Below are 11,077 nucleotides of genomic sequence, written 5' to 3'. Positions count from 1 at the left end.
TCTTATTAGTCGCGCTTTTATATATTTTTGGTAACTCAATTTTAAATACGAGATAGATACCTCATGCAGCTCTGCATAGCGGTAAGAAAATGAACTTTTTTTTGTCCGAAAAGACATCTTTTAGTCAACTTTTTGCTTTGTCGGGAAAACAACCATCAAAAGATGATGTAAAGATATCTTTTTTAAGTTGCCTTTTCGATAAAGCAAAAAAATGTATTATAGACATCTTTCAGATGGCGTCTTAAATTAAATGTTTTTTAGATGTCTTTAAGACATCTTAAAAATGACCAAAGTATATCGGTGTAAACAAAACCATAAGAAAGACGTCTTTAATACGTCTTTAAGATATGCATGTTGTCTGGGAATATTATACATGTATTGTTGCTATCATAATGCTGTAGTCAGCTGTAGACGAAATGCCAAATCATCAGATGTTACCATATTGCTGACAATATAACGTTTCAGTATCTCAGATCGTTTGCTTTAAAAATTTTGTAAATTAATTGTTTGTAATATGCTCTCATGTTGCTGAATTCAGTAGCGCGTTTTAATTCGATGTCAGCAAACGTACAACAAACATATAACAACTCATGCATTGCATTAGTTTGTTTTTAATGATCAATCACGCTTGGCTATCTGGGAGGTGGAGTGATACTCTCTCTGTCTAATTTGTAATTAAGTGGGGAGCATAGATTTATGAATGGGGGAAACGAGAAACGAGTGAGTGAGAGTCAGTGAGCGTGAGATAGAGCGATCTTTTGTTAGAGGTTAGATTTCGAGACTACGCGATTGTACAGAGTTTGTGAGGTTCATAAAAATAATTTAGAAAATGGTTAAATATTGCTGTATATGTAAAATCGAACAAAGAATGATTCCGGATGTTTCTTTCCATAAGTAAGTTTAAATGTATGTTATTCTATGTAGTTGGTCTGTATGATATGCACATTATTATACAAAAGAATTAAAACTAATCAAAATAATTTCATATTATAATAGTCATAGGAAATTAATGCAATATCTGTATACCTGAAAAAGTTAATTTTTGCTTAATAACATTAATGTCACTTTTCCATATATTAACATATTAAATAGTGCTAATTTACACTTAAAAAGTATGTTCATAATACATTTCCAGAATTCCTAATAACCCAGAACTGAAAGCAAAATAGCTTATAAATATTAGCCGAGAGCTTAATAATTACAATTCAGTTTGCAGTAGACATTTTGACGAAAAGGATTTTTTTTATAAAGTTTATGGAGAGAACATAAAACGATTTTTGATATCTACAGCTGTTCCATCTTGCTTATTAACTCAGTGGTATTAATATGTGTTTTTCAATAAAAATGTTTTTTTAATAAAATAAATGTTTTTGTTACAAAATATATTGTTTATAACAGTAAAAATTCATTGGCAGTTTCCATTGAAACTCAAAAGTCTATTAATCAAAAACCAGGTTCACCATTAAATAGTGCCAATAATAATTCAGAATCAGGACAAATCTTCGCAAATATTACAAATACACACAGTAACAACATCAGCAACATTGATAGCAACAGTGTGTCTAATAAAAAGTAAGTAATTAATATATTTAATAATTTGTTCTTGATTATAAGTAATTTTTTTAGTTATAAGCAATAAATAATTTAAAATAATTTGAATGTTTAGTGATGACTATGCTCAAGCATCCATTTCCCATGATAATGAGAAAGCAGACATATCAGTTACTGAACAAAATGTTTCACGTACAATATCTGATGGTTACAATGATTCTAATATATCTCTTAATTTACACTGTGCTGATTACATTCAAGAAGAAAGTATAACATTAAAAGGTAAGATTATAAAAAAACAATACGATGTTTTTCATAATTACTTGTAATTATCATATTAAATATTAAAGAAATGACTTTGTATTGTAGGAAATTGGATAAACTTTTTGAAAATCGAAAAAAATTTTGCAATCCTCGGTATATAGGAGATTTAACCAGAGAATATTTCATATCTGATATTGCTTGGAATATTGTTAAGGAGCATGTTAATAATTGTGGAAAAAATCGAAAATCTTTAACTGAGAAAGTGAAACGTGCGACTAATAAAATAGAATCATTAAAATCCCTATTGAATAACTTGAGCAAAAAAGGGCTATTGTCTGATGAAGTTTGCAATAAATAAAAAGTGAGTTAAAACCAAAACAATTTAAAAGTAATAATTACAATAATAGTTGAGATTATTATTGTAATTATTATTTTTGTAACTTGTTGACAGATCCTGCAATGGCATTAAGAATAAATATATGATAATATATATATATATATATATATATATATATATATATATATATATAATATGAAGCAGAAGTTATAACACTTCAATTTATTTATTTTTTCTAATATAATGTTAATTGTACATACTATGCAAGTTTAAAAATTGAGTGTTTTTTATATCTTCACTATATTTTATATCTTTCAATATTATGTCAGAGTTACATTTTTTTGTATCCAAGAAAATTTTTATAAATTCTTTTATTATTTTTATATATACACTAACAGTTAAAAAAATAAGTATCGATAAAGCTTTTACACGATTTATATTTATATACAAAATTATTATTATACATACATAATATTTATATTTATACATATATTATTATGTTATTGTAATGTAATTATAAATTAATTTGCAAACATGACGGAAAATTATACATATTATTATCATTATTACTTAAAGCTAGAAAACTATTTGGGATTAGAGAAAGAGAAAGCGAATAATCTGAGTGTAGAAAGTACGACTAATGTGAACAAATCAAATGATCTTCACATATGTATATAATCAACAGCATTTTTAGCTGTGTACGATTGTCTCGACTTGTGTCGTAATTAGAAAGCACCCACACAACATGCATGTTTTAAAGACATATTAAAGACGTCTTTAATATGTCTTTAAGATATGCATGTTGTCTGAGCACCTGTGTCGACACTGTGTTACACAGTGTCGTCTGTGTTGCTTGCTAAAAAACACCCAATATCCACATATATAATGAGTCAAAGTAACGTTAAAAATGTTTTGTACAAGTTCTTTCTCTCTTTTTTTCTTTGTTGGAAAAAAAGAGAAAAGGAATACCTTGAAGCATTTGTAGAGTCAAATTGACCGTAGCCGAATTATAATAATAAAAATACAAATATATAAATTCAATTTTTCTTAGAATTCTCAAAGTTATTCAAGTTAAGTCAACACGAAACTTTTATATAATTAAATTGCTCTCTTTTTCAGGAGAAATACTTGTGTATTGTTGTATATTTTTCTTTTCTTACATATGTTAGGTTAGGGAAATTATGCTGTTAGCATTTTCTATCTAAATCTTTTAAGAATTTCCGCAATCTTCCCCTTTCCGCTCATCATCCAGTGCCGTCCCCTGTTTTCTTCGTCGCTTCCCCCTCTCTCTGTAAAATGTGAGAAAAAACGAAACACTATTAATATCTCTGGCTTTCTATGTGTCGTGTGGCCTACCCATAAGAAGGCGCAGTCTATGAGTATAAGTCTATGGAAATAACCGTCTCCACGCCGGCGACGCTCCTTCGATTGTCATTGACATTGTCGTCGACGACTTCAGACCAACCGATATATTGATTTTCCGGCTCAGCTGAGAGAGTCAATCAATATTTCTTAAAGAACGCGCGCTATTACGTTTTTGAAACTATTGCATTCATGATGTGAGGGAAAAAATTTGGGAAAATTTATTTTTATTTTGCTCACAATGAGATGTTTCAACGTGAAAATGTATTGGTCGTTCTGAAAAGAGCGGATTAACAAAAAAAAAATTTAGAGCAGATACTCGAAATGCCCGCCGTCCTAACATTTTACTAAATTTCTTTTGTTCTCCATTACTTCTTCGTTAATATTCCAAGTAGCAAATCGTAATTTTGTCTTTGCTCCAAAAGTGCATATTATGCACATTAAAAATTCCTTCTTGTGTGAATAGCGATTCATCGCTGAATATCACACGAGAGGAATATGTGAGATCTCGATCGACGTTTCGCAGAAAATTTTCGCAAAACGTTCGTCTTGCAGGGTAATCTGCTGGTTGTAAATGTTGCACGCGTGTATAATGAAACACGTGCAACTTTTCTTCTTTTAATATTCTTTGTACGGTTGTACGAGATAAATCTTATTCTCGAGTAACTCGAGTACTCGAATACTCGTTTCGGGATCATCCTCCAAAGCACGTATGACTCTCTCCGTGTTCCGTACATTTCTAATGTCGCGATCTCTCCCAGTGTCGTGTTTGTTCGGCAGGACACTGCCATTATCGTACAGTCTTTGAGCTGCTGCAAGTATGACGTGACCCGATGGATGTCTTCGATTTGGATACAATTCGACGTATCTTCTTGCAGCATGGTTCTGCTGTTTGTGACACTCGCCAAGTGCCATGAGCATGTTGTAATATTCTTGACTTGTGTACGCTGCCATATCTTCTTCGCGTTTATTGATAATCGCTAATAATCGCAGGCTGATTGATTGCAGCATCGATCGTGCGTTTAATTTATACGGTCTTCGTTGGGGGTCTATACCCCCTCTTCGCTTCCCGCGACGAATCGCGAATGTCGCGCGCGCTAATTCCGATATTTACTTAGCAACGAGATATATATCGCGCGCTGTGCATATATTGGAACATAAAAATGGATTAATCTTAATAACATAACACGCAACATATTACATGAAATAAAGCATAAATGCAGTGACGAAAGTAACATATGTAAGTATGTTTGCATATTGCAAAAATTTAAATAGTGCTGTGATGCATAAAATAGAAAAAAAGATTATTTTATTTCTGCAGGCACAAGCGTGCATATACTGTTTTTAGCAATAAAACTACATTTAAAAATAGTCATATCATCCGAAGTCACTTTTGCGGAAATTAACTCAATTAATATTAAAGATACACTGAAAAAAATTTTGTTCGTAGTATTAATGAATGACGTTTATTAACTTGAAGTTTATTGATACAATGAACTTTTAATTGATATTATGAATATTACATTGAATATTTTTCATTAGCCAATAGCTGAATTTATAAATACAACGAATTACTGTTTGTTAATATATTGTACTTGATTGTATTACAAATATCACAATTTAATGTAACATTTCAATATACTAATGAAAAAGTTTATTCTTCTAATGAACATGTTCGTGAAAGCAGTAAACTTATTCATGAGACAGTGTACTCTAAAATTTTATAGAATTGATTAAATACATTCAATATATTAACGCATTATTTCATTAGTTAATAAAGTTTGTACATTAGCTCAATAATCGAATTTATATATATTAAAGAAAATGTTTTAATAACAAATTCGTTAACACAACGTATAAAAGTATATGCCTCTCTTATGAGGATTGTGAAGTAGCGAAGATGGTTTCAAACTTTTGACATATGTTACAAGAATACATATCTCTATGCTGACAAAACCAAAAAAAGGAATTAAACACATGGATTGTTGGTGGTTGGTTGGTTGGTAATTCTCGCCCTCAACCGACGAAGGATCAATTGGTTGCCGGCAACCCGAAGGAATAAAAATATATTATTCAAATAGATTGTTACGTCCAGACTTGGATAAAGAATGAGATAACGGAAGGACAGAACTTACCCTTGTCGAAACGCGTAAAATCTTAACGCTCTCGACTCGAACGAACTGTGCAAGGCCGGACCTGGTCAAAGACCTCGAGAATCTCTTTTACTGGGTCAGTAGGCCGTTCGTTCGGTGGTCCCTTTTCAGTAAGGGAATTTAATCCCTGTTACGCGGGACGGGAGGACCGGACCTTGTGCAATCTGGGAGTCAGAGAATGTGTTTGAAAAGGTTAATAAATTTGATTAAAAATTAAAAATTTTAATTTTATGCATTTATTAAATAAAAATAAAAATATAGATATATAAAACTTAAAAATTTATTAACATTATAATTAGATTTATTTGGCTTATTAATGGGTTGAGTGTGTGTGTAGTGAATGTGTGGGAGTTCGCGGGTGTTACATTAATTCGGAAGGACGTCAGTCAGATAAATTGGAAGTAGAGAGAAAAAAAAGGACTTGTTACCTGACTGGTATTTATACAATAATACTTAAAATTTGAAGGGAAAGGGCAGGAAAAGAATTATAATTCTTCAAAAGTAATCGTGGAAGGATGAAATTTCTTCCAGACAGCCTCTATTGGAACGGCGAGGGGATATCTATGACCAGGGAGGAACCATGGGATAACGGATCCCGCAGGATTGTATGTAAGGACGGAGTACAGTGTTTCTAAATCGACAGGACCAGGCCCGATTGTATACGAGCCGTCTGAAAGGGGGTGTCGGATCTCTGGTTGTTGATTAAATATTGGAGAGGATCCAGAGGGGGGGGGACGAGGAGGTCTTTGGTGTTTGGAATTATTGGCTTGTTCCCTTTCGGTGGAATTTGCGTTTTCTTTCTCGAGGTCGACGACGACCTCGACAATCTCACAAAGGGTCTCCCAAATTTTATCTGATTCTTCTTGAGAATCAGGTAAATTGTGGGGAGAAGATGAGGGTGAATCACCCAAGACGATAGTGGAAGCTGCTGAGGATGGACGTGGAGGGGGTTCAGAGGTAGAGAGAGTTTCGTTGGAAAGGCCCGGTAAATCGAGAGGAGATGGGGAGGGTTGCTCGTGAGATGACGATGCTATGTGATGTGAAGGGGGAGAGGGATCGATGGTGGTACGAGGAGATGGGTCAGGTGAGCGGGATGGTCCGGCTCTTTTGAAGGAGGCAGAGGAGGAGGAATGTTTATTGAAATAGGAGGGGAGGTGTCAGTTTTTGTTTGCGGTTGTTTGTTTAGCTATAAGTAAATTAAATAACTCTACATTAATTTTTGAAAAGTCAACAATGAAATTCTTATCCGCTATGGCCCTAGCCACGACTCTGACTGTGCGATGGTTACGACGCCGTTTGTTTACTCTGGCGCCCGACTTAATTCTCTTGAGGGTGACAGGATCCATTATGAACCCCCGCGAGGAAATGTTAATATTTTATTTTTCTTTGGGGAAACAGTTCTTGGTTAATTTATTTGTTAAATTACAAAAACTAGTAAGAATAACGAGACAACCCGAGAACAAAATAATATAGAATACTGTCGATAATAAGTGCAATAGTATTAGAATAAAAAAAAATTGACACTAATATTAAAATAATAGGCTTTAAATTGGTTGTAGTAACAGTACGACTGTACAAATTAACAAGGTTTTATTATTAGTATCAGGATGAACAAGGAAGGGATATAAGTTCCCTTAACTATATTTAGTAACCTGAGTGTGAATCCCGGTATACACAAATACAAGTACGAAGAGAAAAATAGAAGGATTACTTTTAAATGAATTTAGTAATCTGGCGTGTAAATGCCAGTATATATAAAACCAAGGATAAAGAGAGAAATAAGAGATTACCTTTAACCGTACTTAGTAACCTGACGTGTGAATGTCGGTGTACATAAATACAGGGGTAAAAAGAGAAATAAAAAGATTACCTCTAACTGTATTCAGTAACCTGACGTGTGAATGTCGGTGTACATAAATATAGGGGTAGAAAGAGAAATAAAAAGATTACCTCTAATTGTATTCAGTAACCTGACGTGTGAATGTCGGTGTACATAAATACAGGGGTAAAAAGAGAAATAAAAAGATTACCTCTAACTGTATTCAGTAACCTGACGTGTGAATGTCGGTGTACATAAATATAGGGGTAGAAAGAGAAATAAAAAGATTACCTCTAATTGTATTCAGTAACCTGACGTGTGAATGTCGGTGTACATAAATACAGGAGTAAAGAGAAAATAAAAAGATTACCTCTAACTGTATTCAGTAACCTGACGTGTGAATGTCGGTGTACATAAATACAGGAGTAAAAAAAGAAATAAAAAGATTACTTTTAACTGTATTTAGTAACCTAACCTGACGTGTGAATGTCGGTATATATAAATACATTGGTAAAGAGAAAAATAAAAATGAGAGTAAAACAGAGGAGAGGAAGAAGGGACAGGCAACCAAAATTGAAATATTAATACTTAAATTATTTACTGATAGATCAAGAACTGTTTCAATGATGTTTAGTCTGAGAAGGGTAGCAATCAAATAAAATTATTTGCTAGAGACTCACTACTTCTTGAATGCGTTGGTCGGTTTTAATGCTGAAGAGAACCCCGGCAGCGGATTTAGTGGCGTCGGTCTGAATTTGACAGGAACCCTGGTTAGCGGTCCAATCCTTCGTGTTGGATGGCACAACCACTTATAATAGTTGACACTCGTTATCGTCTTGAATTTTTAATTTGCACGCACCCACTTCACAAAGAGTCTGGGTTAATTATGAATCGAAACACACGTCGCGGGTTTGAAAGTATTATTACTCGAAAGTGTTAACACCCGAAGAATTAATAGCTGAGATGGAGTATCAATTCCGCATCTCGAAGTCGAGGTCGAAGGAAATAATTAATACCGAGGACAAGAGATAGAACAGTAGTGGTGATCGCGGCGCATTTCTTCGCATTAAATACTAGAATTCGTACCTTCTCTCCATTAGACAATTGGACGAATTAGAATTTTAATTAACGCCCCCATATGCTTAGCGGGTGTTTCTTTCAACCTCGAGACTCAGAAATTTCTTCTCTATTGGTTCAAGAGATTTTTTCGTTTGGCCAATGAAGAGTTTGGTACCGTCAGAGTCGCTTATCGCTATTTAGAAATTTATTATAAACAGCTGTCACTTTAGGTGGTCCGTCAGGCGAGCTCTCTTATCGAATACTTCTTAAGTTTTCGTCGCCGTTTCAAATTTATGATTGCAGTTCTAAACAACTACTTCGAGTTACAGCGACTCTGTTTTATTTAAAATTCTTTTAGAGTTAGAGAGCAGTTCAAGTGTTTATACTTTATTCGATTTCTAAGACTTCTTTGGTTGTCTTAGTTAGAGTTGGTTTCGCCTTACGGAGGTTTGTTAAAAATTTTGTTATCCACGTAATATTCGTAGAGTGTGACTGAAGTGACAGTTCTCACGGTTTGATATTTCGCCGTAGAGCGTTCTTAGAATCATTATCTCTAAATGTTTATGCATTCCTCTCGAAAAGAAAGAATCGTGAAGTCTACAGGACGTAACAAGATTATTGACATCATAATGATCATAAGTATATTTTTTGGGACAGTAGAGAAATTGTCAATTAACTCGGTCCTATGTAGCTGTTGTCAGGAAGTACGATGGTTTCTTAAATAAGTTTTTTAGTGTTGCGGTTACGTTGTAACATAATATTAATATAATCAAGATTTATGCTTCATTGTAGTTATTGTACTTTGCGTTTGCGTTAATACTGAGGAAGGCTGCGTACAGCCGAAACGTTTATGTAAAGAGTTCAAAATTAAGTCGGAATAATAATAAAGATTGTTTAAATAACACCCGATTGAATTTGCTCGTTAGTTGACCTAATATTTGTTTATTAATTGTAAAAACTTGATTACGAGTGTAATTAAAGATTGTTTTTAGTATAAAAGTATAACTAAAAGTATACGTGATATTAACGAATGTTTTCATTATATAATAAAACTGTACGTTAGCTCAATAAAATCTTTGTTAAGACAATGTTTCTTTTCGTATCGCGTGATCGTGGCTGACTGCGTCTCAGAATTGGCATCGCTATTGTAATCTGTAGGACGTAGTTGTGCTCTACTGCATAATATTAGATCTTGCTTTTGAAGTGTGAAAAATTGTAAAATTCAGCTTCAAGGAAATTGTGGTAAGTAACATCTACAATATTTTTATTATATTTGTGTAGCTATTTAATGAATTAAACATATTAGTACAGGTTAGGAGTTTAGGAAAATTTTTGAAACAAATTGAGCTCCCATAAAACTCATGTCAAAGTTTTTCAAAGTCAAGCCTTATAAACAAAAACAAAGAACTTTATATATAACTACAAGTTAAAAATTGAAGAAAGATAATACATTATTATCGGCAATTTAAAACATAATATATATTTTTTAAATATTAAAATGTTATGCTATATTTGTACAAAAGACTTTACGTCTATACGTTTACTGATTTTCCATTTTAAACACAGTCATAATTTAAAAACAAATTCTATATTTAGATGTTGTGAACCTAATTGTTTTCAAATTTTTAAAAATTTAAATAGCTTTAAAAAGCACATGACACGTAAACATGTAAATGATGAAGATATTGATAATAAATTTGAAATTCAAGATTATATTGATGATATACGAAATAATACCGAATTTGACGCAACACAAAATAATACCGAATTTGATGCAAGTGCTTCATTCAAGTGGTCATTCTACATCTTTAGTTTCTAATTATCCCGTTTGTACGTCATACGATAATATTAATGAAATCCAAACTTCAGAAATTACTGAAATTGAGAATATTACAATTCCTAAGTTTCAAATGGAAGAGTCGCTTAAAAAAATGGTTAATTCTGTTGCGGAATTTGTACTTACTCTTCACAGTAATAATAACTTTTCCAGGAATGATGTTTTTAAAATACAGGAATACGTGAACAAATGTTTAATTGATCCATTATTAGATATTATGAAATCATTTGCCAACAATAAACTTCAATTAAACACTTCTGTATATAATGAATTTTGTAGTCTGATATCAAATTGTAGAAATCCTTTCAAATTTTTAAATACTGAATATCTTTTGTATAAATGGTTAAAAAGTCAGAATTATATTGAAAATATACAAGAATTTACAATTGACACAATTAATGCAACTCATCGGAACGGTAGTTTTATATATGATGAAAAACAAATAAAAGGTGCTCTTATGCCCTTAAGATTTCAATTTAGAAAAATATTTTTAAAGGGAGATCTTTTAAAACGTACATTAGATAATATTGACTTTTTACAAAAGTGTCCAATATTTACAAATTTTGTGCAAGGTAAATTATGGAAACAAAAAATTAAATTATATCCTAATAAAACAGTGATGCCATATTTTTTGTACTTAGATGATTTTGAAATTAATAATCCTCTTGAATCTCATTCCACGGTTCATTCAATTT

This window comes from Anoplolepis gracilipes, unplaced genomic scaffold (genome assembly GCF_047496725.1).
Source record: "Anoplolepis gracilipes unplaced genomic scaffold, ASM4749672v1 Contig22, whole genome shotgun sequence".
NCBI classification, from domain to species: domain Eukaryota; kingdom Metazoa; phylum Arthropoda; class Insecta; order Hymenoptera; family Formicidae; genus Anoplolepis; species Anoplolepis gracilipes.
This window is presented reverse-complemented; position numbering follows the sequence as displayed.